Source organism: Pongo pygmaeus, chromosome 9 (assembly GCF_028885625.2).
Source record: "Pongo pygmaeus isolate AG05252 chromosome 9, NHGRI_mPonPyg2-v2.0_pri, whole genome shotgun sequence".
In the NCBI taxonomy this organism is placed as follows: Eukaryota; Metazoa; Chordata; class Mammalia; order Primates; family Hominidae; genus Pongo; species Pongo pygmaeus.
In genome coordinates, this window is record NC_072382.2 from 122,392,276 (window position 1) to 122,419,806 (window position 27,531).

Below are 27,531 nucleotides of genomic sequence, written 5' to 3' on the forward strand. Positions count from 1 at the left end.
CGGGAGGCTGAGGCAGGAGAATGGCATGAACCCGGGAGGTGGAGCTTGCAGTGAGCTGAGATCATACCACTTGCACTACAGCCTGGGCAACAGAGCGAGACTCCATCTCAAACAAAACAAAACAAACAAACAAAAAAACCGTAAGCAAATATGCATTCATAGTGGGTTTCCTTTGTGTCAGGCACCATGCTAGGTGCTTTTTCTGCATATCTCTTCTTGGTCCCTTTGATATCCCATGAAGCAGGTGTTGTTATTCTTGTTTGCTATTTGAGGCAACTGAGGCAGAGAGTGGTTAAGTGAGTTTATGCAGCTTGTAGGAGGCCGATTGAGGCCCTGAACCTAGTACCATACTGTCTTTCCTGGCTGCACTTACCATCTGAGAGCTTGATTCTGCCAAATGGCACTTCACAAAGCATTGAGTGGGTTGGGTGGGCTACTTCTGTGGGCCTCCTGTGTATAGACACCAAAAATAAGATTAAATCCAACTAAAAGCCTGTTAATTATGCCCCAAGACTACGGATTGAAGGGTACTTGGGCCTTGATGGATGGAAGCTGCCTTTAAGTCAGACTCTGAGGAATGTCGTAGCCCCTCACCTTTTGATGAATTTGTGTCTGCCTGGCAGGGCCTGGCAGCTGCCCAGGCTCTGGCTCTCTTCTCTATTCCAGGAAGCCCAGCCATGCCAGCTCTGGCTTGTCACTCTTTTTGTCCCAGGGAGCCCCTAGAGACCTCTCAGTAATGCATTCTACCAACTGGGCTTGGCTGGCACTCTTCCTGCCCCTAGGGCCTGGTACGTGACTTTGCCATCAGGCTTTGTGATTGCAGCTTGTGGGTGGGGATCCCCAGGATCCTCTTTAACTGAGTGCTCAGTTTTCATTTTAATCTGACAACTGAAGAGCTCTGGAGTAGGAGCCAGGAGATCTTGATTTCAGTCTCACTCATTGCTTATGTGTCCTCCTACTTCTCTTCTCTGGGCCTAGTGTCCTCATCTGCTAAGTGATGGGATCTAGTATCCCTTCCAGGCCTGAAATCCCAGGAGTTGGGGAGAAGCAGGAATTGGGTTACAAAGAGGGCAGAGGGTTACCAGCTGACTTCAGAGGTTTGTCTCCTCCAGGACCCAGCTGTCTGCTGGCTGACAGGTCAAGCACCCGGGATCCATTACGTTAGATCAGTACAAGAGACCTTGGATTCTGCCAGTCCTAGGCGCTTCATAAAATCCCTGGCCTTACATCTTTGTGGGGGTGGGGAGGGGGCAGAGGGAAGAACTTGGGAATTGGTGCATGATGGGGATGGGGAAGAGGGCTGTGGATTCAGCCATATTTGAGCCACGGAGTCTGGGCCAGCCCCAGGAGCAGAGGGGCCTGTAGAATGGGCCATGATGGATTGTGACCACTCAGCTTGTGGGTCAATAATCCCTTTACTAAGAGATCCCCAGGTGCACCTTAGCTGGAGCTCAGTCATAAAGGCATCAGTGGAGAATGGAGCTTTCATAAGGGGTCCTGAGGAAGAGCCTATTAGATTGCTCTTTCAAATTGGCCGTGACAGACATGTTCCTTAGGGAGCCATTATCTTCAGACGGAAGCTGGATACTTTGGTCTGAAAGATTTGACCCTAGGCTATTCAGCCAGGAAGGATGGAATAGGAGGTTGGCCCTACAGTGCTTCATGGCCAAAGTGCTTTGGCCATGGTGGCCAGGAAGGGATGCAGAATGTTGAGAGGGGAGCAGAGGGACTGGAGATGGGCATGCACGAGGCACCAGACCCCTCCAAAGGTGTCGGAAAACCAAAGACCAGCACGCGAAACCACGTCAAGACCTTGAGGGAGCACACAGCTTTCAGATATGGGAGTGGGCTGTTCAGATTTTACAAGATAACCCTTTTGTCTCAGGCAATGAACCAGTCAGCTTTCCTTGCACCAAACAAGCTTATAATACACTACAGTTACTTGTACAAGTGATTCCAGTACCCCCTATGCATCAAGCAGTTTTTATTGGGCTTTTGCCCTGGGGTTTCTTGAAGTTGCCACTGCTAAAGGGGACTTTTTAAGAGGCTTAAAAGCCTCTGCTACAATGATCAAAGAAGGTTCCAGGATGGCAGTGGACAGGTGTGACTGGAGCAAAAAGTTCACTTAGGACAGGGGTTCTCCTGGGGAACCTTCTCGGGAGCCCCATGAATGTTGGCAAAGTGTTACGTGTATGTAGTGATGTGTGTTTCTCTGGGCAAGAGCGTAAAACCTTCAACCAGAGTCTCAAAATGGTCTTTTGTCTCGCAAGAGGTTAAGGTTAAGAACCCCAATCAGCTCTGTAAAGCAGGGCTATGTCTGCTTTGCTTTCCATTGTTTTCTTAGCACCCAGCTTAGGTACCTGGCACTTAGTAGGTGGTTAATATATAATGGTTGGATGAACAGCTGACTAAGAGAAATAATGGTTCATGACTGGGGAATGCTTTTTTATTTTTATTTTTATTATTATTTTTTAGGCAGGATCTAACTCTGTTGCCCAGGCTTGAGTGCAATGGCATGATCTCAGCTCACTGCAGCCTGAGCCTTGCAGGCCCAAGTGATCCTCCCATCTCAGCCTCCTGAGGAGCTAAGACCACAGACATGTGCTACTACACCTGGCTAATTTTGAAATTTTTTGTAGAGACAGTGATATCATTTGGATCAGTGGGGCCTGGTTGTAGGTGATTGGATCATAGAGGTGGATTTCCCTCTTCGTGCTGTTCTTGTGATAGTCAATGAGTTCTTGTGAGATCTGGTCATTTAAAAGTGTGTAGCACCTCCCCTACTCTTCCTCCTGCTCTGGCTGTGTGAAGTGCTCACTCCTCCTTTGTCTTTGGCCATGGCTGTGAGTTTTCTGAGGCCTCCGCAGAAGCAGATGCTGCAGCTGCTGTGCTTTCTGTACAGCCTGCAGAACTGTGAGCCAGTAACATTTCTTTTCATTATAAATTACCAAGTCTCAAATATTTCTTTATAGCAATGTGAGAATGGACTAATAACGAAAATTGGTATCAGGAGCGGGGTATTGCTATAAAGATACCTGAAAATGTGGAAGCAACTTTGGAACTGGGTAATAGGCTGGGAGAATATGGAGGGCTCAGCAGAAGGCAGGAACGTGAGGGAAAATTTGGAGTTTCCTGGACACTTTTTGAATGGTTGTGACCTAAATGCTGATAGTGGTATGAACAGAGATAGCCAGGCTGAGGATGTGTCCAGATGGAGATGAGAAACTTATTGGGAACTGGAGTAAAAGGTCACTTTTACCATGTCTTAGCAAAGAGCCTGGCTTCCTTGTGTCCCTGTTCTAGGGATCTGTAGAACTTTGATCTTGAGAGTGATGATTTAGGGTATCTGGTGGAAGAAATTTCGAAGTAGCAAAGCATTTAAGATGTTACCTGACTGCTTCTAATGCCTATGCTCATATGTATGAGGAAATAAATGACTTAAAGCTGGAACTTGTATTTAAAAGAGGAGAAGAGCATGAAACTTTGGAAAGTTTGCAGCCTGGTCATGTGGTACAAAAGAAAAGCCCATTTTTAGGGGAAGAATTCAAGCAGGCTGTAGAAATTTACATAAGTAAAAAGGGGCCAACTGCTAATAGCCAAGGCAGTGGGGAAAAGGCCTTGAGGCATTTCAGAGACCATTGTGGCAGCTCCTCCCATCATAGGCCCAGAGGCCTAGGAGGACGTAATGGTGTTGTGGGTCAGGCCCAGGACCCTGCTGCCTTGCACAGCATCAGGACACTGTTCCGTACAGTCCACACTCCAGCTCCAGCTGAGGCTCAAAGGGGCCCAGGTACAGCTTGGGCCACAGTTTCAGAGGGTACAAGCCATAAGCCTTGGTATGTGGTGCTAAGCTGGTGGGTACACAGAGTGCAAGAGTTGAGGCTTGGGAACCTCTGTCTAGATTTTAGAGGATGTATGGAAAAGCCTATTTGTCCAGGGAGAAGCTTGCTGCAGGGGTGGAACCCTCATGGAGAACCTCTACTAGGGCAGCACTGCGAAGGGGAAGTGTGGGGTTGGAGGCCCCACACAGGGCACTGCCTAGTGGAGCTGTGAGAAGAGGGTCACCATCCTCCAGACCCCAGAATGGTAGATCCACCAGCAGCTTGTACCTTGTGCCTGGAAAAGCTGCAGGCACTCAACGCCAGCCCTTGAAATCCACTGTGGGGGCTGAACCCTGCAGGGCCACAAGAGCAGAGCTGCTTAAGGCCTTGGGAGCCCACCCCTTGCATTAGTATGCCCTGGATGTGAGAAATGGAGTTAAAGGAGATTATTTTGGAGATTTAAGATTTAATGACTGCCCTGCTGGATTTCGTACTTGCATGGGGGCTATAGTCCCTTTCTTTTGGCTTATTTATCCCTTTTGGAATGGGAGTTTTTACCCAATGCCTATACCCCCATTGCATCTTGGAAGTAACTAACTTGTTTTTGATTTTACAGGCTCATAGGCAGAAGAGACTTCCTTTATCTCAAATGAGACTTTGGACTTTTGAGTTAATGCTGGAATGAGTTAAGACTTTGGGGGACTGTTTTGAAGGCATGATCATTTTTCCAATGTAAGAAGGACATGAGATTTAAGAGGGGCCAGGGGTGAAATGGTATGGTTTGACGCTGTGTGTCTGCCCCAGTCTCATGTGGAATTGTAATACCTGGTGTTGGAGGGGGATCCTGGTGGGAGGTGATTGGATTGTGGAGGCAGATTTCCCTCTTGGTGCTGTTCTCATGACAGTGAGTGAGTTCCCATGAGATCTGGTTGTTTAAAAGTGTGTGGGACCTCCCCTACTCTTCCTCTTGCTATGGCCATGTGACGTGCTTGCTCCTCCTTTGCCTTTGGCCATGATTCTAAGTTTCCTCAGGCCTCCCCAGAAGCAGATGCTACTGTGCTTCCTGTACAACCTGCAGAACTGTGAGCTAATTAAATCTCTTTTCATCATAAATTACCCAGTCTCTGGTATTTCTCTTTTTTTAAAATACTGAAAAGAGTTAACAGTGTATTAGAATTTATTTTATTTGACAATCTAGGAAGTTCGCAGCCACCAGCAGTTCTAGTGCAGTTTCAGTGTAATTGGGAGTTTGGGAATCTTGGTGGAGCTGTTAGTGTAGTGAATGTTGTGTGTAAAATACATGCAAACTTTTGATAGCACATGTGAAGGTACCTCTCTAAAACTGACCTCATTGGTTTCGTTCTCAGCAAAATTGACCTGGGCCACTCAACATGGCTTTATCATGCCTGATGTTAGTGCATGTTCTCTTTTTACAATAAATTCATGATCATCAGATGACGTCAATTTGACATACATGGCATCAGGGCCTTCACAGCCACCATAGGTTTTCTCCTCACCATCCATTTTGTTCTTACGAAATTCTACTTTGCTTCCTCAGGAACTTTAGTAGTTTCCCAGAGTTCTTTTTCTGCCCCAGCTCGAGACTCACTTGTCTCGAGCCACCACAGCCTAGTCCCCATGTACTGCCCCGTAGCTACCATAGCCCAGTCTCCACGTATGGCCACAGCCCCTATTCCAGGGCCACTCCCCCACCCTCAGCTGCCTCCCTGTCCTCAGGTATTTCTTTATAGCAATACGAGCACAGACTAATACAGATGGGGTCTCCCTATGTTGTTCAGGCTGGTCTCAAACTCCTGGGCTTAAGGGATCCTCCTGCCTTGGCCTCCCAAAGTGCTGGGATTACAGGCACGAACCACTACACCTGGCCCGGGAAAGCTTTTAATGTAGCTGTTCATAGCCTTGTGGAAAAGTTCTGGTTTAATTTTTTAAATAAATATTTATTAGTATTTTGCTCTAGTCACGTCAGGTATTGTAGTATTATTACTAGTACTGCTACCACCCCCAATGCCACTATTATTTCCTCGACAACTACCAGACACTATTTTGGGCATGCACTATGTGCTGGGCATTGTGCTCAACCCTTTGCAATATGATCTCATTCAATCCTTACAACCATCCAGTGAAGTAGATACCATTACCTGCCTCTTAACTGTTGAGGCTCGGAGAACAGTTAAGTCACTTGCCCACGATCATGCAGCAACAAAGTGGAAACGCCCTAATTCTAACCCAAGTCAGGCTGACTCCAAAACCTATATCCTCAGCCATTATTTAATCTTCAGGGATGGGTGGTTCAGTGCTGAGAACAAAGACTCGTGTACCCTGGTCACAGCTTGTCACACACAAACCCCAAGCTCAAAGCCTCTGTGAAGTAAGAAAGGAACACATTCATGCTGAGTCTTGGGTAAGGTCAGGAAGGCTGCTTGGGGTGGGCACGGTGAGTCTGCAGGGTCGGTGGATGATCTTGACAACCTTCTCCTTAGTTAAGCCTTTCACACAGTCCATTTTCTCCAATCAGCTGAGTGTTTGAAGGCCTGCAAGCCCCCCTGCTAGAGAGGATCAGGGAATCAGGCACTTGGAGCTGTCAGGGAGAAATATCTAAATCATTTGAACAGGTAATAATAGGATAGTGTAAGCTTGTTTAGTGCAAGGAAACTCATTGTAACAGAAACCTCCTCCCAGCTCACCAAAGGGCATTGCAGCTAAGGGATTTTCTGTGAGGTGGACACAAAGAAGACTTCCCCAGAGCCCTGGCAGTGAGGCGAGGGAGGGTCTGGGCCATCAGGAGCTAGAAGGAGTGGTGGTCCTGGCATCCTCAGGGGCAGATGAAAGACTGGGAGTTGGGTTAGCGTGCTTTCGCCGTAGACTGGGAGTTCCAAGATGGAGTCTAGTCTTGTCTCAGGCATATACTAACTATGTAAATTTGCCAAGTCATAGTTCTTTGGGCCTTATTTTCTTCCTCTCTAAAGTGAAGGCATTTGATTGCATGATTTTAGTCAGTTTTGACATGCTGTCATCCCTAGAGACTTCTCAGCTGCAGCGGCAGGACAAGGGGGTCTTTGTAATGATTAACATGGCTATGGGGTATAGCTTGTGCTTGTCTTTACGTATGTCATTTATTATTATTATTATTATTATTTTAATTTTTGTTTTTTGAGACAGAGTCTCGCTCTGTCGCCCAAGCTGGAGTGCAGTGGTGCAATCTCAGTTCACTGCAACCTCCACCTCCTGGGTTCAAGCGATTCTCCTGCCTCAGCCTCCCGAGTAGCTGTGACTACAAGCCCCCGCCACCACACCCAGTTAATTTTTGTATTTTTAGTAGAGACGGAGTTTTGCCATGTTGGCCAGGCTGATCTCAAACTCCTGACCTCAGGTGATCCACCCACCTCAGCCTCCCAAAGTGCTGGGATTACAGGTGTGAGGCACCGCACCCGGCCTTATTATTATTTTTAACTGTGACAAATGTGCAACCACCACCAGCACCGGAATGTGGTACATTTAATCTTCACAACAACCCCATGAACTAGGTACTGTTACTACCCCCATTTTTCAGACACAGACAGGAGGCTTAGAGAGGGTAAGTGACTTGCCTCAGGTCACACTGCCTTTAGGGGGCAGAAGTGAGACACTTATCTGGGTAGTTTGACTTCAAAGCCATGCCTTTAACCACTGGGCAGACTTTTCTCATTTTTTTGAGCAAGACTCACAGGAAGAAATACTTTTCCAAGCCTAACCCTGATTGTCCACAGATATATGCATATCAAATGGAAATACTTTGTACTGCATGCCCTGATAGTTCTTATTTTCTTTGCTTTTGGCTTTCTCTTTTGGGAGTGTCATTATTGTATTAGTTTCCTGTGGCTGTGGTAACAAATAACTGGAAGCCAGGTGGCTTAAAACAGCAGACATTTATTCTTTCACAATTCTGGAGGCCAGAAGTCTGCAATCAAGTTGTCAGCAGGGCTGTGCTCCCGCCAAAGGCCCTAGGGAGAATGCGTTCTGTGCCTCTTGCAGCGTCTGGTGGCTTTAGCTGGTCTTTGCTGCAGTCTCTGTCTCTGTGGTCACGCTGCCCCTTCCTCTTCTCTGTGTGTCTGTCATACGGATACATGTGGTGTACTTAGGGCCCCCCTGATAACCCAGCGTGCTCCTCCTCTCAAGTTCCTTTGACTTAATCACATCTTTTGCCATGCAAGGTAACATCCAGAGGTTCTGGGAGTTAGGTCATGTGGGTCGCCTTTTAACCTACTACATTTATGGACTTGTGAATTTTTACAGATTCAGTGTCTTTCAGTCAGTTCTCCTAACTATTCTTTTTGCATCTCAAATTGTCCTGTCTTTGGCCTGTGGAACCAGCCCCTGTACTCTTTTAAATTTTATTTTATTTTTCAGACAGGGTCTTGCTCTGTTGCCCAGGCTGGAGTGCAGTGGTGTGATCATGGCTCACTGCACCCTCATCCTCCTGGGCTCAGGTGATCCTCCCCGCTCAGCCTCCAAGTAGCTGGAGCTACTCAGCTAATTTTTTATTTTTATTTTTTTGTAGAGTATGGAGTCTTGTTATGTTGGCCAGGCTGGTCTTGGCCTCCTGGGCTCAGGTGATCCACCCCGCTCAGCCTCCAAGTGGCTGGGGCTACTCAGCTAATTTTTTGTTTTTATTTTTTTGTAGAGTATGGAGTCTTGTTATGTTGGCCAGGCTGGTCTTGGCTTCCTGGGCTCAAGTGATCCTCCCGCCTTGGCCTCCCAAAGTACTGGGGTTACAGGTGTGAACCACCGCACCTGGCCCCCTGTACCCTTTAGGCGTGACCCCATCGGTCTGTGAACAAGCCCATGCTCTCTGACACAAGATGTCACAGGCTTGTGTATTCCTGACCCCCAACCAGGAATTCCTCCAAGTCACCCTGATTTCTTTCACTAGGAAATGACATTTCTGTTATTTTCCATTCTCTTCTATTTCATTAAAGAAAAACACTGATTACAATCTACTAAATTGATTTCATGGACCTACTTATGGGTTGTGACCCATAGTTTGAAAATCACTGTCCTGGGCTATTTTGCCTTTCTTTACTTTCTTCATAAATTTAGGAAATTCCTTCCCATCAGAAAGTGAGGTACCCTCAAAGGCAGGGTCACGTGTTCATCCACTGGCTCCTCCATGGCCTCAGGTTGGGGTCTGCAACCGTAGGGCCTGCACCATGCAGCCTGCATCTCATCCAGGGGCCCTCAGAGCTCCTGCTGCCCTCCGTGGCACCCTGCTTCTCTTCTGGGCCCTCCCCGTGCCTCCTCCTCTTCCCCCTTCCTCTTCTTCCTCCCCCTTCCCTCTTCCTCCTCCTCTTTCTGCCTTGCCTCTCTCCATCACTGCCTGGCCTTCATTTTGCCATGCTAAGAGGCTAATGTGAAAATTGCTCACAGATGGCACAAACAATATGGAAAAGAGCCTCTCTCTTCATTAGAGCAACACAAGATAGTGTTTTTAAGTGATTAAACTGTTATAGCAATAATTATGTTGAAATCCAAACATCTCATCACACTGCTTTAACCTCTCACCAAGGGCTCTTGAGGCCCCCTTGGGGTTTGGCAGGGGCCACCCCAGTGGAGAGCCCAAGAGTGGACTGTCTAGGCCTTGCTGGACCTTCCCCATGGGGCCCCATGGGGCAGAAATATCTGAGTAGTGTTGGGACCTCCATTGGCACCCCCTCCCTGTAACCAGATGTAGAGGTCCTGGCCCCAAAGCTAGGCTCTAGCTGAGTTTGTCTTTGGTGACTATCCCATCCCCGTTGGCCTCCTCCTTGTCCCATAGCCACTCTCCACTCTGAGTAGCTGCAGGTGCTCCTAGAGGGCTGTCCTGCTTGCCCCTCCTTGCTGGCCACCCTTGTTCTCTCAGCACCCTGCCCGGAGTCAGCTGGCACTGAGGGAAGAAAGTGGGTGAAGTCCTCTGCAAGACACAATTGCAAGACAGACACTTCGTCTCGTACTCTGCTGCGGAGTCTAGGCATTCTCTAGAACACCTTGGGAATTGCCCTCAACCTGTTCTTCCTCTTTCTCCATTAGTGTAGAGCCTCATGTCTTCCTTCCAGGGCTGTGAAACAGCTCCCACCTCACCTCCTGCCCTTCAGCTTGTCTCCCTGCCTGCTGCTCCAGGAAAGGAAAGTATGGAAAGCTACACAGAAATAAAGACACCTTCATGTATTTGGTTATCTTGGGGGAATGGGGTGCAGATTTAAGAGACTTAAGAGAGACCTAGAGAAGATGAAACGCACCTGGTATGAAAATTACAGATTAGCAATCATGCGCCTCATTTTAAATAAACATGTAAAAATAAGACTTAAGGCCGGGCACGGTGGCTCACGCTTGTAATCCGAGCACTTTGGGAGGCTGAGGTAGGTGGATCACTTGAGGCCAGGAGTTAGAGGCCAACATGGTAAAACCCCGTCTCTACAAAAACTACAAAAATTAGCTGGGCATGGTGGCACGCACCTGTAGTCCCAGCTACTCAGGAGGCTGAGGCGGGAGAATCGCTTGAACTGGGAGGTGGAGGTTGCAGTGAGTGGAGATCGCACCACTGCACTCCAGCCTGGGTGACAGAGCGACTTAAGTTTCATATGGTGGTTGGTCAAGGCAGTCAGGAAAGAGAGAAAGGAGGAAAAGAGGGAGGTCAGAGCAAAGGCAGCAGGGAAGGAATGGCAAACGAGCACCCGGCCGGAAAGGGGACACAGAAGAAGCAGAAAGGAGGGAGAGCAGAGCTGGGGGAGGCAGAGAGAAAAGGGCCATGATGTGAAGCAGCAGCTGGTCACCTACTCACAGGCCCTCCTGAGCTTCATTTTGGTTTAGGGATTCCAAGTGTTGTTGCCTCTTCTCACATCTGAGATGCTGATTAGTCAGCTCTTCCGTGACTCTTTCTCTGGATCTTTCTGTCTCTCCTTTCAGTGGGCATAGCTCATCTTTTCAGTGGAGGAAACATTTTGGTCTGGGTTTCGGTGGGCAGAAGTCATAGCTGGCTTGTGTGCTCTTCCCTTCTTACCCCCGGCTCCAAACAGAGTGCCAGGGTGTGGTGAAAACTCCACGTGTTTTGGGGGAGGGTGGGCAGCTGGCTGGGTGAATCAGAACTTCCAGGTGGCAGTGCTGTGTTAGAGGAAGGACTCATCGGGGGTAGAGACAGCAGCAGATGGGGTGTGGGGAGGTGTCAGTGATGGCCACCCGTACCCCACCTCAGGCTCTGATGAATGAAGGCTTCCCAGTCCCTCTTCTATTCAGATTCTACTTCTGATAAGGGACCTGACCAATGTTTGAAGAAATATAAAAGGCCAACTTCATCTGCTGGGGTAGGATTACATCAAGGAGGATGAAATTAAAGGCTTTTCATGGAAAGAGATCTCCAGGATAATTTGATGGAAGACTTTAATTATTTCAGATTCAAAGTATCCCCCCGCCCCAACAAAAGATGCTTTAAAGAAAGGATTCATTGATTTGGGGAGTCACATAAAAATATTATGTACATGTATCTCTTTGAGTCCTTAGAGCTGCTATTGGTCTAGAGGGCTGCCAGCAGCCCAGGGAAGGGGGCTTCAGTGGGCCCTGCCCCTTTCCTGTGTGCTGGTGACAGATGACCCAAGTCTCTGCCACCAAGGGAATGGAATGAAGGCTAGGGAAGGGGAAAATGGGTTAAAATGACTTAGATGTGACCTCAGGAAGAACTTGGAACCATTTTACCTGCTTTAACTGGCTTGGCACACTTTATTGGAGGGAATCTGATGCGCTCCCCTACCCTTAGACGAGAGTGGCATGTCTTATGTGAGTGGGGAGGTGAACTCTTCAAGAAGTTGTGCTATCTCAAAGCCACACAGGGTGGCTCTAGGACCCAGGATCTTTTGGCCTTACCTTTGGTCCCCTGCCACACCGACACTGCTTCCAGGGTGCACTCAAGTCTCAAGCTCACCTTGATCCGGGCTTTCCCCAGGGAACAGTAGGCTCCTAGGCATCCTGGAGCTCATTCATCTGTTCCTCTGCTTGAATGCCTCATTTGGATCCAATCTCAAGAACTCCACAGCTGCTGTTACACTCATCACTCTGGACACACGATGTCTGGAAAACTCTCTTGCTGAACTTCCAGTGCTTTCTCCCTTGATCAGGGCTCATCAGGAGGATGGCAGACTCACATATCAAGGGCTTTGTAGGGCAAACAGATGAAAACAGTTGTCTTATGATCTGCCCTAAAGAAACATGGTTTGATGTGACTGACAGAAAGCCAGCCCTAGTGGTGGTAAACACTAGTGGTCAGCACACCAGTTCCTTATGTGCCAACTGACTCCACGGAGGCCCAAAGGGCTCCTCCACTGCCCAAGGCCCTGGGCAGAGGCCAGGTGGCAGGCAGGCCTGGCCCTGTTTGTGCTGATCTGTTCTTGAGAGCCCCGGGCTGTGTGTCTGGGGTTGCACAGCTCAGTGTCCCTCTGTGTCACCAGCCCACTTTATCTACTGTTGGGTCCCCAGGGCTCAGCACAGAGTAGGAATTTCATTAATGTTGGTTGATGATAAACATTATGGAGCCCAAGTTAATCCAGTTCTTCCTTCATTCACAAGAAATTATAAATGTCACCATTTACTTACAAAACTGATTTTAGATGGGAACCAGCACTTTCCTGGTCTTCCCCAAAGGAGAAGCCACACAGTGCGGTGCAAGGAGAGCACCAGGCTAGGAGTGGAAACCTGGCTTCTGGTCCCAGCCCTGCTTTGCACTGGCCCTGTGAATGTGGGCACTTCCCCTCCCCAGAGTCTCTGCATGCCTCTCTGCATGTGGCAGGTGGGGTTGTGCTAGCTCCTTCCAGTTCTGATATTTCCTCTCCCTCCCCTTCCCTGCTCAACCCTGTGCCTCCCAGAGCACACCAGGCTAGGAGGTGGAATGAGCCTGGCAGTTCCTGGAGACAGTGGTTTCCTGGGGCCCAGGAGGCAGGCCCTCCTGGGGTGAACCTGTCAACACGGCTGCTGCCCCCTCCCTGAAGGGCCTAAGGGCAGGATGAGCTTGTGGCTTGGGGCCCTGGTGTAGCCCTGCTGGACGTCTGCACGAGGGCCTGGCTCAGTCTTGTGTGGAGTGCCTGAGCCAGATAAGCAGAGAGGGTCCCCAAAGAGCTGCTCCCATCTGGCTGCACACTCCCCTTTTCCAGCATGAAATCATTCTTCAAGTCATAACATATTTCCCAAGGAATAAAGGTCAAGACAAACTTCAGAGTCAACTTCTGAACTCATGTCACGGTGCTGCCAGCAATTTGCTGTGCTCCTAATTCCCCTGAGCCTCAGTCTCCTTATCTGTAAAATGGGCCTGTGCTCACTATGAAGATGGTGAGAGGCAATGTATATGAAGCTCTTTCAAAGGCACAAAGGGCTGTAGGAGTGTCCGCCTCCGGGGAGAGGAGGCAGCCTGTGCCGGGGTGCTAATGCTCTGCTGGTGGCAGAGGGTGTGCTCCCAGGAGGGGTGTTATCCAGATGGCTCAAAATGTGGTGAGAAACTCGGAGGCTCCGTGAGTTGTGAGGTAGAGGAGGCTGCATGCAGTCTGTCCCTGTCACCTGGCCCTTCATCTGACATCTCTGGCCCAGGCCACAGATCGGAGTGCTATTTTCTTCTGTGCTTGGAGGAATCATTGATTTTGCCCCAGAAATATATGTTTAGCCATGGCCCCAGAAGCCCCCAGCCAACCCCAGCACTACTCCCTACCTCTTAGCTGCCCTTTCCCTTAGCAGAAACAAGGATGTGACTCTTGACATGCTTATTTGTGTTCCCTGGGCCTCCCTGACCACCAAACGCCCATCTGGGTGAAAACACACCTTGGAGATTGTAGATCCCCTGAAGCCAGGAGCTGTGCTCCCGAGGGCCCTCCTGACAACATGCACCTTGTGCAGAGAGGGATGGCCGTGGAAAGGTTGATGACACAAGGGTTAGCAGTGCCTCCCTGGGGTCCTGGCCTGTTTCACTGATGGGTGGAGGAGAAGGGACATCAGTTCCTAGGGGCCTGAGGAAGGCAATTTCTTGGGACCCAGGTGAGTCCAGAGGCCGTGGCTGTGGTTTCAGCTGTGGGGCGGAGGGACTTCTCCAGTGAGGGTGAGAAACCTCATGCTCAGTTCTCTGTTTTTCCTTCTACCATGAAAAATAAATGTGAAGTAAAGAGGGTTTCAGGGCAAGATACATCCTTCTTCCCTCCCTCCCTTCCTTCCTTTTTAAAATATTTATTAAGCAAGCAGTACTTGCCTTATGCTGTGCTAGGACACTCAGAGTGGAGAATGCGTCTGCTGCCCTCCTAGGAACTCACAGTCTAGTCAGGGAGATGAAATCACCGCCGAGCAAGGCGGCAGAAGGAGGCACGCGGCCGCTGATGGAGCGGCACAGCCATTCAGACCTGGGTGAGCTTTGGGAAGCCTGGTGTAGCCATGGAGGGCATTGTGGAAGAGGTGGCCCAGAGATGGGCTTCAGAGAATGGGAAGAAGTTGGAGAGGTGGGGAAGGTGGAGGGAAGCATAATTGAGAACAAAACTGGTGTAGGGCAGTGGTTGATGATCTGAGTTTGAATCCTGTGTATACCATCAAATATCCATGTGGCCTTGACAATTTGCCTTCCTATGTGAGCTTCAGTTTCTTCATTTGAAAAATGAGGACAATAACAGTATCTATCTCCTAAGGTTGTTTGAGGATTAAATGACATAAAATGTGAACTACGTAGGGCCAAGGTTGTTCCGAGTACACACACATTCAAAACACATTAGCTACTGTCATTCCTGCCACTGCTGGTGCGACTGCCCGACTTCTGCCTTCCAGTTGCTGCCACTCTGTCCTCCTGCCCTCCGTGCCTTGACCCTGCTCTGATGAGAAGGCACCTGAATCTCTCCTCTGGGCCACATGCGCACCTGGCTATGTGCTCAGGCTTCTGGCCAATCCCTGTCCCCAAGCAGAGGAAGCTAGAGCCCCTCCAGCAGGTGTGAATTGAACCCAACTTCCCTCCTGCTCTTTTCCGTTTGTCCTCCTAGGCAGAAAGTTTCCCTGCCAGGCCCGCTGCTGTTTGTATTGACAGCTCCAGCCACCTTTTCCTTCCAGCGGCTCCCCATGCTGGGCAGCTGGGGAGTTGGCCTTTTGCTAGGAGAGGGAGCTGTGATGCCCTCAGAGGCATCTGCCCACCCCCTCGGGAATCTGACATTTTGTCTGCACCAAGGCAGGGGCCTCTCTGCTGATTGGGCCTGTCCCAGCTGTCCTAGTGCTAATCCAGTTTCATTGCACTGGCAGTTGGGCTGGCAAAGCTTTGGTGCAGGATACCCAGCACCAAAATAAAAGGCACCTGGCATTTGTGTGTGGGGGAGAGAGGGGCACCGTGGACACCAGGCAGGAGGTGTCCCTTCCCAGCCAGGGTCTAGGAGTCCTTCTGAGCTCCTCCTGCAAGTGAAGTGGCTGAAAGGGTTTCCTCTCTTCCTGCCTAGCCCAGCCCAGCTGCAGGCTACAGAGTCATCCTCTGCCTTGCCCTGTGTAGGGACCCTGAATCCCCTTTTACCTGTCAGCCTCTGGGACAAGCAAAAGGCCCCATGGCCCAGTGCCAGAGCTAAGCCCCTTGGGAGCAGACAAACCAGGCCTCCCGTGACCTGCTCTTTAACTCAGACAAAAGACTGCCTGACTACTTTGTGGTGTGTTTCTGAAAGCAGATAGAAACGTGCTTGAAGAAGAGCAGTGAATAAGAATCTCTTTGGGTTGCACGTGCTCCTGGCAGCCCACTGGGAAGAGGAGGCAGCCCAGGCTCTGCACTATCAACAGTTCTGCTGATGGTTCTTAGCAGCAGCCATCTCCAGCCTTTCCTGCTCTGCCAGGAAAAAGTGAAATGCAAAGAAAAGCAGACGCCTGCCTCCTCTTTTAAGGGTGTTGGGCCGAGCTCTGGATGGCTGGACCGTGTCTCAGGAGCCAGGTAAGGGGGAACTCGCTTGGGAGAGGGCTTCTGTGACAGGCCATAAATCCATATTGTTTTGAGCACAAATGAACAAATGATTTAAAATTAGCATAGTCTACTTCAAAACTCTACTTTTTTTGTTCCTTTTGTGCAACACCATTGGATGCTGATGTTGGACAGTGTGATGTGTTGGAAAGTTCGCTAACCAGGGTTCTAGAGTCCTGACTGGGTTCTAGAGTGTGGGTTTCTAGAGTCCTTGGGCAAGGCCCCTCTCTTGCTGGATCTATTTTTTCTTCTGTAAAATGAGAAAGTGCACCTGGGCGATCTCTGGGTTCTTGGAGAAGCACTCCAGCTGAGCGGTTAAGAATGGTGGGCTGCACAGTGCTGGTGGTTCTGGGTCTGGTTCCATCTCTGTCATTTACAAGCTGGGTCATGTCTCTCAGCCTCAGTTCTCTCTTATGAGAATGGGAGTAATCATAGTGCCTGCCTTTCGGGGATATTGTGAGAATGAACAGAGATGCACACATAGCACTTAGCACGGTGTCCGGCTCCTACACAGCACTCAGTACAGGTCTGCTGTTTTGTTTGCTTTCATTGTAATGATCATTGTCGTCATTTCATTGTGTCTTCTAGTTCTGACAGTGTTGGCTCTGCAGCTCATTGGGGATTCCCGAGTGCTTCTCAAGCTTTTATTACTTGAGGATCTTGTCAGAAGGCAGATGCTGACTCTAGGGTCTGGAGTGGGACCTGAGTTTCGGCATTTCTCATGACCTCCCTGGGGATATGGATGCTGTTGACCACGGGCCACACTTTGAGTAGCCAGGATGTGACACTACTAAAGCATCGATGCCCAGTGTAGGTGTTTGTGTCACCCAGGGCCAGGCCTCTGAGTTGATGGGAGCCTCTTAGGGTCCAAGGAGAGAGTGACAAGCCTGGTAAACTCAGCAGCGGCCGCCTCCCTCTGCCCCCGGGAGAGTAGGCAGCACAAACGTCTCATCCAGGAGTGAGAGGGGACAGAGGCCTTTGGGGGCAATGAGGTCAGGAGAGTCTTCCCAGCTGATTTCATGAAAGGATTTTAAAGATGACTCTTGCCTTGAACTCCTAATTTTCTCATAATTTAGGGCTGATTATTAGGATTGCCTCATGGGCTTGTCTCTCCAATTATGCTGAAAACCCTTTGAGGACAAAGGTCTTGTCTCAAATTGCTGTTTATCCCAGAGCTCCTACGACACCGCTGGGCTTGTAGGAGGCACACAGGTTCCATCTGCTCCAGAGACCCCCAGCCTTGGAGCTTGGTGGGGGTGGGGATGAGAACACCAACTTGAAGTCAGGTGATCCCAGGTTTGAATGGAGCTTGGTGGGGGTGGGGATGAGAACACCAACTTGAAGTCAGGTGATCTCAGGTTTGAATGGAGCTTGATGAGGGTGGGGATGAGAACACCAACTTGAAGTCAGGTGATCCCAGGTTTGAAGTCCAGCATGATCATATACAGTTGAGCAGCAGTCAGGGGCAAGCTCCTTACCCCCTCTAAGCTTCCTCATCTGGAAATGAATGGCAGTACCCACTGCTGCGGACTGAATGTTTGTGTCCCCTTGAAATTCGTGTGTTGAATCCTAGCCCCCAGTGTGATGGTATTAGGAAACGAGCCTTTGGGAGGTCATAGGCGTGGAGGCCTCATGAATGGGATGTGTGCCCTTATATGAGAGACCCCAGAGAGCTTGCTCTCTCTTTCCACCATGTGAAGATACAAGAAGCCGGCCGTCTGCAACCTGGAAGAGAGCATTCACCAGAACCTGACCATGTCGCACCTTGATCTCGGACCTCCAGCCTCCAGAACTGTGAGAAATAAATTTCTATGGTTTATAAACCACCTCGAACTACGACATCCACCTCATAGATTTATAAGGCTGAATTGAGATAATGAGTGAAGAACGTAGCTCAGGGTGGGGTTCTGCTTCCATGCTCCGTGTCCCCTTCTCCTCCTCTCTTTCTTCTCCTTGTCCTGTATCGTCAGGCTGGACCCTGCCCACTTAGAACCCGAGGGCCTCACTGTGCTTCCCGTTTCCAGGTTAGCTCCAGGTGTGAGAAATAGAAGTCTAACACTTGTCCCCGTTTGTCCCAGCCACCTTCTTCCTGCTCTTGCTGCTCCATGTATCTTGCTGAAAACTTTGCTCTTCCAGGAATAGCACTCAACTCACACCACCCAGCGTGTCCTGGGAATGGGTAGAAGAGCACCCCCAGAACTGAGGGTTCCTGATTCTGAGGATCTCCTGCAACGCCTTGCACTACCACCAGCATCCCCCAGAGGCTTCTGTGTGCTCACAGTGGACAAGCCCTTCTCCACCACTGGGGAGACTGGAGTGTGCTTCTCTGCTGCAGAGGAACACCCAGCTTGGGGCCATTGACACTATGACCTTGTTACTAGCTCACATCTTAACCCACCTTGGAGTTCACAGGTTGTTTCCTTTGGCCCTCACAAATAAGCCATGAGGTGGGCTGGTTATATCATCAGCCGCTTAACAGATGAGGAGACTTAGAAGGCACATGGTTTACCCAGGCACACAAACAGATGATGGCACCTTGGTCATCTGATCCTAAGTTCAGTGCCCTTTGCCTTGGGTGGCAGCTGCCCACAGAGCCGCCAGCGCCATGCAGAAGAGTAGAGTCAACCGAGAACATTATATGTTCAGTGACAGTGAGTTCAGAGTCTTCTTGGTCTGGAGCTTCGTTTAAGATGAAGTGCCATCAGCAAGGTAATTATCATTATGGGCATATTTAAAGTACTTAAATGGCCATGTCAGGCTTTCAGAGCCCTGTAAATCAGAGACACAGTGAGTGCAGGGCCAGGCCTCATAGGACTCCCAGGCCTTCTCGATGGGGAGCGGAGAGAGCCATTTCCTGGGATAACGAGGACTCCCTGCAGATGCTGGCCCCTCTTAATCGCTGCCCATGCCTTGTTCTCTGCACGTGCGCACATGTGTGTGCTCGCATGCACCTGCTTTGAAAGCCTTTGACTTAGACATTGTCAGGACGTTGCTCTGTGTCTGAAGCTAGGCTGCCACATCTGCTATTGATGGTTTTTAATTAGGCACCGGAGAAGCTTTTAACTTTTATTGTTGATTAATAAAGATAAATTTGAAGCATCAAAAGTGTACTGAGTTGGCTTTTTTAAGTAAAGAGGGAAATGAAAGCCACAGATCCCTCAAATGAAAAGGGATGGGCTATGTTAGCATTACAAGGTCCCTGAGCAGGGAGAGGCTGGGAGGGGAAGGGAGAGTTTCTCTGTCTCCCTGCTGCTACTGTGGGGGTTTGCTGAGGAGAACCAAGCATAGGCAGAAGGGAAGCGTGGCTGGGCATGGAGATTTTTTTGAGATAAGGGCCCTGCTTGCGGCACATCTCCCAGTGGGATGTGTGAAAGACGATTGCAAACCTCTGAGCTGATGCAAACTGAAGATCTGTGAGCATGGGGGTGGGAGAAGGGCTCTTGGGGAGAGAGAGCACAGCCATTAGTAGGACAGAACTTGGAGGTGGCCAAACGTAGGTTCAAATCCTGGTGTTTCCGCTTATGAGCAGTGTAACGTTAGAGCAGCGGCTGCACCTTTCTGAACCTCATTTCTAAAATGGGGCTCTTTAGACCTGTCTTCCAGTGTGTGTGCAGATTAAGCACGATAATGTATGTAAAGTGCTTGGCGTCCTGCCTGACAAGTTGTAAGCCGCCGAATAAATGGCAAGAGGGGGCCTCTGGTGCCCTGTGTTTCCTGACGCACTCTCTCTGTCACTCTAGCCTTGTTAGAGTGTTAGTTGTTGAACATGACAGCTAACGTGTACTGAGACCCTACTCAGTGCCAGGGCTATGCCTGAAGTTCTGCAGCAAACAGGAGGTGGAGCTGGCATTCAAACCCAGCTTTCCCCATTCCAAAGCTTCCCCCACACCACCCCGCCACCATCCTGTGGTGCCACTTCCCAGGTTGAAAGGCCTCTACTTATAACACAGAGTCCCCTCCTCCCCCAAGGGTTCTGCAGCTTCTGCCAGGGCCTTGCCTTGGCCTTTCTGGAAAGAGCCCTCCCAGACACCAAAGACTCTCCCAGCCTGCCAGCCTGCCTACCCCAGAGACTCTTCAGAGAGACTCTGTTCCTCTAGGGACCCACTCCGAATTGAGTCTGTCAGACAGGAGACTTGTTGCTCTGTCTGGAAACCCCAGTGATCTGGAGACAGCAGATTTGGGAACTGAAAAGAGACAGAGAACGGAGTCCGGAGACAGTGGGAAGTTCCTTGTGGGAGTTCTCAAGAGACCCTCGTGGGCAGGAGGGGACGATTCACCTTGCCAGAGCTTCTCTCCCTCCTCTCTGCCAATCTTCCTGCCCAGCTCACAGAGTCGCCAAGCATGTGACCTGCCTGCTGCTTGAGCAGGTGGCCAGACTGAGCATTCGTCATCTCTAGGGAAAGCGAGATGTGAACGTCCCCCTTGCACTTCAGTTGAGCTTCGCCTTGGCAGCTGGGGAGCAAAGCCTGGGAGAAGACAGACCAGGGAGGCCAGAGGACCTTGAGCAGCTATAGGGCTTGTTTCTTGCCGCCTTTCTGTTTTCCAGGCAGAGGAGATAGGAGGGCAGCTGAGTGTGGCCCAGGATTCCCAGCTGAAGCTTCATATTATGGTCCCTGCAAAGGGTCGGGTTCCTTCTCTGCCTGCCATGAACTCTTCTCAGAGATCATCTTGGGTTAGGAACCAAGCACGTCCCACCCCAACCCCTTCCCCACTCAGAAGGGGAGAGGTGTTTGAATAAATCTTGGAAACATGCTGCAACCGCCCAAGGTGCACTGAGTCACCTATGCAAATTGAGAGGCGTAGGTCAGAGTCCTGTGTGTGTTTTGAAGTTGCAAATTCCCTGGCAAGCCTTGCACTGCACCCTGAGTCCTGCGTGCCGCAGTCACCCAGGGCCTTCCTGACATTCAGGGAGCTCAGGGGTGTTGGAGAGTGCCCCCAGCCCCACCCGATAGCTCTCCTTTTTCCTGCTTCAGATGCCTGGTGATAGTTACTATTTTGAGTTGAAGCGATTCTGTTTTATTAATAAGGAAGTCCCCCAGGGAGGGGGGGACTGTTGAACCGCTATCAGTCATGGACAATTTAGTATCAATTAATTAATCGGATGCTTTCCTGTTGCCTGCAGAGTGAATGGGGTGTGATGAGTGTTTGGAAAGGGCATGAGGTCACCAGGTGATTCAGGAGAGATAGCAAAGGAGCGAGCCAAGGGCGTACAGGATAAGCATGCCCTGTGGTTGCCAGCTTATCCCATTTGTCTTAAAAATTATTTTAGTAAACATTTTCACAAAATTATATCAATCATCCCAAAAATGCACAAATCATAAGTGTATGGCTTTGAATTTTTAGGAAGTGAGCACACCCTTATAGCCAGCACCTGGTCTGTGAAACAGTTCCTAGTTGCTCCTCTTAGACCCCCAGCCAGCCACTGTGACCCCCAAGGCATCCGCTATCCTGACTTCCATAGATACGTTTTGCCTCTTTTTAAACTCTGTGAGCGTGGACTTCTTCAATGTGTCTACCCTTTGCGTCTGGCTTTCCTTCGTTCAATGTTTCTGTTGGTGAGATTCACCCATGTTGTTAAAGTTCGTTCATTTTCATTGCTGTGTAGTGTTCCGTTGTGTGAATATACTACAGTTTATTCTATGGTTGGTGGACATTTGGATGTCTAGCTTTTGACTTTCATGAATAGTGATGCTTTAAATGTTCTTGGCCATATCTGTCTTCTTCTTTTATGTCTCAGGTTATGTGCTGTTCTCCTGGGAACCGTCTTCTGACCCCTACCCCAGGGGAGCATGGGTGCCCCTCCTTTACCCTCCCATGGCACTCTGTCATAATCCAGGAAAGATGAATAGTGATATTTTCAGTTCCTAGGGCAAATGTCTGGCAGTGGTAGATTCTCAAAAGCGTTAGTTGAGTGAATGAACAAATTTTATGTCACAGTTTTGCCCAGGGCTTCTCCTGATATCTAAGAAAAGCAGTGTGGGGAGGCTGTGTTGGGAGTCTTGGGGATCAATTCAGATTCTTCCCTAGAAAGAGTGCTACTCTTGGCCAGGCACGGTGGCTCACACCTGTAATCCCAGCACTTTGGGAGGCCGAGGCGGGTGGATCATGAGATCAGGAGGTCGAGACCATCCTGGCCAACATGGTGAAACCCTGTCTCTACTAAAAATACAAAAATTAGCCCCGGGTGTGGTGGCGTGTGCCTGTAATCCCAGCTACTTGGGAGGCTGAGGCAGGAGGATCACCTGGGCCTGGGAGATGGAGGTTGCAGTGAGCCAAGATCATGCCATTGCACTCCAGTCTGGGAGACAGAATGAGACTCCATCTCAAAAAAAAAAAAAAAAAAGAAAGAGTTCTACTCTCTGGGGTCTGGGCCTCCACCTGGGTCCTGATGTCCCTGAGAATGGGCTGGAGGCCATGGCCATGGTCAGAGGTGTCTGCGAGTTTCCCAGGGTGCCCCCCAGTGACAAGCTGGTGCAAAACCAGCTTCTGCCTGCTTCGGGTCTCTGAGGACCCCAATGCCATGGGCCTTCCCAGACGTAGGCATTTGATGACCAGCAGGAGGGAAGAGTCATGAAGAATAGAAGAGAAGATGTAGGAAGAAAGAGAAGAGGAGGGAAGAAGAGAGGGAGAAAGAGAACCATGAACACATATTTTTCCTCTTTTTTCCAGACGCCAGGTGGGGGTGGGGAGGAAGTCAGACAGGCAGGGAGCGGGTGTTCTCGAGGGAAGCAGGTGTCCTCATGTTGGAGTTGTATTGTTTTTACCAGCAAGTGACACAGTGGAAGCAGGAACATGAGCCTGTTGAAATCCAATGTCAGGGTGCCCTGGTGGGACAGGCTTGTTTTTTCCCCCCTGGCACTTGGCAAATCCCTTTCACAGGCAGAGTGAGTGGCTTCCTGGTCTCTCCGGCTGAGCAGTGCTGATTGAACAGGTTATTCTTTATTCATACACCTTTTGCTGAGCTGCATAACAAATGTGCTGTAAATTTCAGTGCTTTACAGAGCGCCTGGATACATAAAGCAGGACTGCTTCCCCTAGTAAAGTGGAGGCTGCTCAGATTCCACCAACAGTGAGCCATTTGGGGTGCAGTTGCTGTGTTTCCAAAGTAAATATTACTTCTTAGAGAAGATTCATACCCAGAATAATTATTTCTTGCGGTGATCTGAAGCTGAAGCTGGTTTAAATGTTCATTTGTCTCTGCCCAGGTTTTTTCCGTAGTGGGGTGTGCCAGGGTGCTTAAAGCCCAACTGCAGAATGCCCCTTCTTTCTCCTGGGCCCCTTTGCCTACAGAACTATACCTCTCCCACCCCGACTTATCTTGTTCCTAGTGTGATGGCATCTAAACCCTCAGCTTATGCATATGTTTATTATTATTATTATTATTATTATTATTGAGAGGGAGTCTGGCTCTGTCATCCAGGCTGGAGTACAATGGCACAATCTTGGCTCACTAAAATCTCCGCCTCCTAGGTTCAAGTGATTCTCCTGTCTCAGCCTCCTGAGTACCTGAGATTACAGGCACCCGCCACCACACCTAGCTAATTTTTGTATTTTTAGTAGAGATGGGATTTCACCACGTTGGCCAGGCTGGTCTCGAACTCCTGACCTCAGGTGTTCAGCCCGTGTTGGCCTCCCAAAGTGCTAGGATTACAGGCGTGAGCCACCACACCTGGTCATGTTTTATTATTAATTTAACAATTATATAGCACTTACTATGTGCCAGGCACTCTTCTAAGCTCTTTGACAAATACTGACTCACTTAAAACTCTTAAAACTCTACAAAGAGGTAGAGTTACTACCTCTTTGGAGATATGAATTAGTATCCGCATTTTCCAAATGTAGGAAACAAGGCACAGAGAGGTTAAGTAACCTGCATGGGATCACACAGCTAGTTGGTGGTGGAGCTAGAATTTGTCCTCAGAGTCCATGATGTTTATCCTCATGCTCTGCTACCTCTCAATGATTTCTTCTTCTTTGGCTTTTTTTTTTTTTTTTTTTTTCCGAGACGGAGTCTCGTTGTGTCGTCCAGGCTGGAGTGCGGTGGCGCGATCTCGGCTCACTGCAAGCTCCGCCTCCTGGGTTCACGCCATTCTCCTGCCTCAGCTTCTCGAGTAGCTGGGACTACAGGCGCCCGCCACCACGCCCGGCTAATTTTTTGTATTTTTAGTGGAGACAGGGTTTCACCATGTTAGCCAGGATGATCTCAATCTCCTGACCTCGTGATCCGCCCGTCTCAGCCTCCCAAAGTGCTGGGATTACAAGCGTGAGCCACTGCGCCCGGCCCAATGATATCTTCTAAAGCGGCATGGTGAGCAAGGGCCTGCCTTTTTCAGGGATTAGAACTATTTTTTCTGTGCCCTAATATCATTTCTATCCAAGGTGGCCCTTGACCTTACAAGAACAGGGGTCAGGCCTGGAGCAATAATCCCACGCCTGATCATGCCTGTAATCCCAGCACTTTGGGAGGCCAAGGCAGGCTGATCACCTGAGGTCAGGAGTTCAAAACCAGCCTGTCCAGCATGGTGAAACCCCTTCTCTACTAAAAATACAAAAAATTAGCTGGACATGGTGGTGGGCGCCTGTAATCCCAGCTACTCAGGAGGCAGAGGCAGGAGAATCGCCTGAACTGTGAGGCGGAGGTTGCAGTGAGCTGAGATCACACCATTGCACTCCAGCCTGGGCAACAAAAGTGAAACTCCATCTTGGAAAAAAAAAAAAAAGACACTGCCAGAGGTCAGTGTCTGGCCAGTGGTCAAAGCCTACAAAGCACAAGCTTGCCCTAAGATTCGGCTGCATCAGGGGTGCCATGGACAGAGATGGAAAGGTGAACTTGGAGCTTATCCTGGAACCATCTGAGCTCTGGATGGGAGAATCCCTGGGGCCTGCTTTTGTGCTCTTCATCTCGCTACACACACAGCACAGGTGCTCTTGGCACCTTAGGCTCACCATCCCTTGCTTCCTGCCTTTTCCTTCCTCTAATCTCCTGGGGAAGTCATTCCCCTGTCCCGCAGTCTCTCCTCTTGGGGTGGGCCCCTGTTTCAGTAAGTGGCTCCATCCTTTAGGCAGGTGCTTAGTATGGAAGCCTGGAAGGCATCCTTGCTTTTCATTCCTCCACGACCCACATCTGATCCCCAGGTCCTGTCAATTCTACCTCCTAAAAAGCTCGCAAATGCAAACATCTCTTCCTCTACTACTTCTACCTTCCTCACATCACCCTTATCTGTCTCTAGGACCTCTTCAGTGCCCACCCAATGGATGTCCCAGACTCCAGACTTAACCCCTCTAAAACTCTTTTCAAATTGCAGTCAGAGTGATCTTTCCATAAGAAATTCTGGTTATGTCATCCCTTTATGTAAAACTCTCAGTGGCTCTGTGGTACCCCTAGAATACAATCCAGACTTCCTAGCATGGCTGCTGTGGAGCCATCTTTGACCCGGATCCTAGTCCCCCAGGGAAGCACCCCTTGTTGCCTTTGGATCAGGAAAGATCCCTGTCTCCTGTCCCCTCCAGATATGGGCTCATCCTCCTCCCATCCCTCTGCTTCCCATTTGTTGCCAGAAAGCAGTCTTGATCCGGACCCCAAGAGAGGGTTCTTGGACCTCATGCAAGAAAGAACTTGGGGCAAGTGCATAGAGTAGCATGAAAGCAAGTTTATTAAGAAAGTAAAGGCATAACAGTTGTTGCTAGGAATTTGCTTTGTTTACTGTTAGTATATTAGTAATCCTAGATCTCAGAATCACAATAGTAGTAACAGGGGTCATTTTTTCCCAACTTACTCTATGTTCAGGTGTGGAATTTCTGTCTCCCAAGAGGAAATGTGATTTCACTTTGGTGCCAATGGACAGAAAATTCTACCTGTGCCACATAGAAGTTTGGAATGTACTTAATAGCTGGTTTTTATACCTTGATTTCAAGATGGAAAGAAATTGATTATGAATCTCTAATAAATTTAAATCTCTTAAACCAGTAGGTGCTTAATTTTTTTAATTTAATTAATGCCCATTTGAATTTCATGGGTTCTATTAATTTAAAAAAGTATAAGACCCCAATCCATCACCATCAAATTGCCCTTGGACTTTTCCAAGGTATAATATGGGGTTTTATGCAAAATTCCAAGCTACCATGTAACTTTCTTTTAACCATAACAAGGAGGGGGAACTGTTTCCTACCTTCTTTACATGTTGTGCATTGTTGTGGTCCAGAAATGATAAACCTTATTTATTTATTTTTTTTTTTTGAGACACAGTCTCGCTCTGTCACCCAGGCTGGAGTGCAGTGGTGCGATCTCAGCTCACTGCAACCTCCACCTCACTGGTTCAAGCAGTTCCCCTGCCTCAGCCTCCTGAGTAGCTGGGATTTCAGGCACATGCCACCATTTCCAGCCAAGTTTTTTTGTATTTTTAGTGGAGATGGGGTTTCACCATGTTTGCCAGACTGGTCTCGAACTCCTGACCTCAGGCAATCTGCCCACTTCAGCCTCCCAAAGTGCTGGGATTACAGGCGTGAGCCACTGTGCCCGGACCAGAAATGCTAAACCTTTTTAAAGATGGTGCAACTTTGAGTCCTTGGCTTGACTCTACAGGCTTTGAACTTCGTGGCATATCCACTTTGCCATATCTGCAGGAGAGCTGTTCTGTGTGAAACATCTCAGAGTTGCAAATATCACATGTGAATGATACGGTTACTTTAAGAAATGTCTGTATTGTATTTGAAGACTGTTTGCCATAAATCTGAAATTTGAATCTATGTATTTCAATTTGGTATGCTAAAAAGTCCTGAATTAGTATAAAGATTTTTTTTGTTATAATATTGTAATCTCGGTTCAAAAGTTAACTGAAAATATAAAACCCAAGTGATTTCTATATAGTAAATTGAACTGTAAAAGTTAAAAAAAAAACAAAAAAAAACTAAAGGAATAAAGCTTGGCTACTCCATAGGCAGTGCAGCCCACATGGCTGAGTATATTTATAGTTGTTTCTTGATTATATGCTAAGCAAGGGGTGGATTATTCATGAGTTTTCTGGGAAAGGGGTGGGCAATTCCCAGAACTGAGGGTTCCTCCCCTTTTTAGACCATATAGGGTAACTTCCTGATGTTGCCATGGCATTTGTAAACTGTCATGGTGCTGATGGGGGTGTCTTTTAACATGCTAATGAATTATAATAGGCATATAATGAGCAGTGAGGATGACCAGAGGTCACTTTTGTTGCCATCTTGGTTTTGGTGGGTTTTGGCCAGCTCGTTTACCACACCCTGTTTTATCAGCAAGGTCTTTGTGATCTGTATCTTGTGTTGACTTTCTATCTCGTTGTGACTTAGAATACCTAACTTTCTGGGAATGCAGCCCAATAGGCCTCAGCCTCATTTTACCCAGCTCCTATTCAAGATGGAGATGCTCTATTTCAAACACTTCTGACGCTTTGGCTGATTCCAACATTGTTTGGGTCTCAAATGTTCTTTCTTCTGAGGAGTCTTCTCTGACCACCCCCGCTTCCCAAGCCTGGTTTCGGTGCTCTGTCCCGGTGTTCCCATGGCAACCAGGAAACATCCTCTGTGATCACACCGTCCACTTTGTATTGGGATTTGATGGCTACCTGTGTGTTTTTCCCAACACATATTATCTGTCTTGCACACAGCTATGTCCTCAGTAAGGAATACAGTGCTGAGTTATGGAAGACAGTTTTTAAAAAAGTTATTAGCCAGGTGTGGTGGTGTGTGTCTGTGGTCCTAGCTACTCAGGAG

General features: G+C 48.9%; 1 protein-coding gene and 1 pseudogene across 11 annotated transcripts in view; one reads left to right on the forward strand and one right to left on the reverse strand.

Annotated features, from left to right (window-relative positions):
• The window catches only part of GRIK4 (glutamate ionotropic receptor kainate type subunit 4), a 476,655-nt gene that overhangs the window by 103,241 nt on the left and 345,883 nt on the right, over positions 1–27,531 (forward strand). The gene's annotated exons all lie outside the window — the stretch shown is intronic.
• LOC129008753 (elongin-C-like) lies at positions 4,999–5,349 on the reverse strand (annotated as a pseudogene).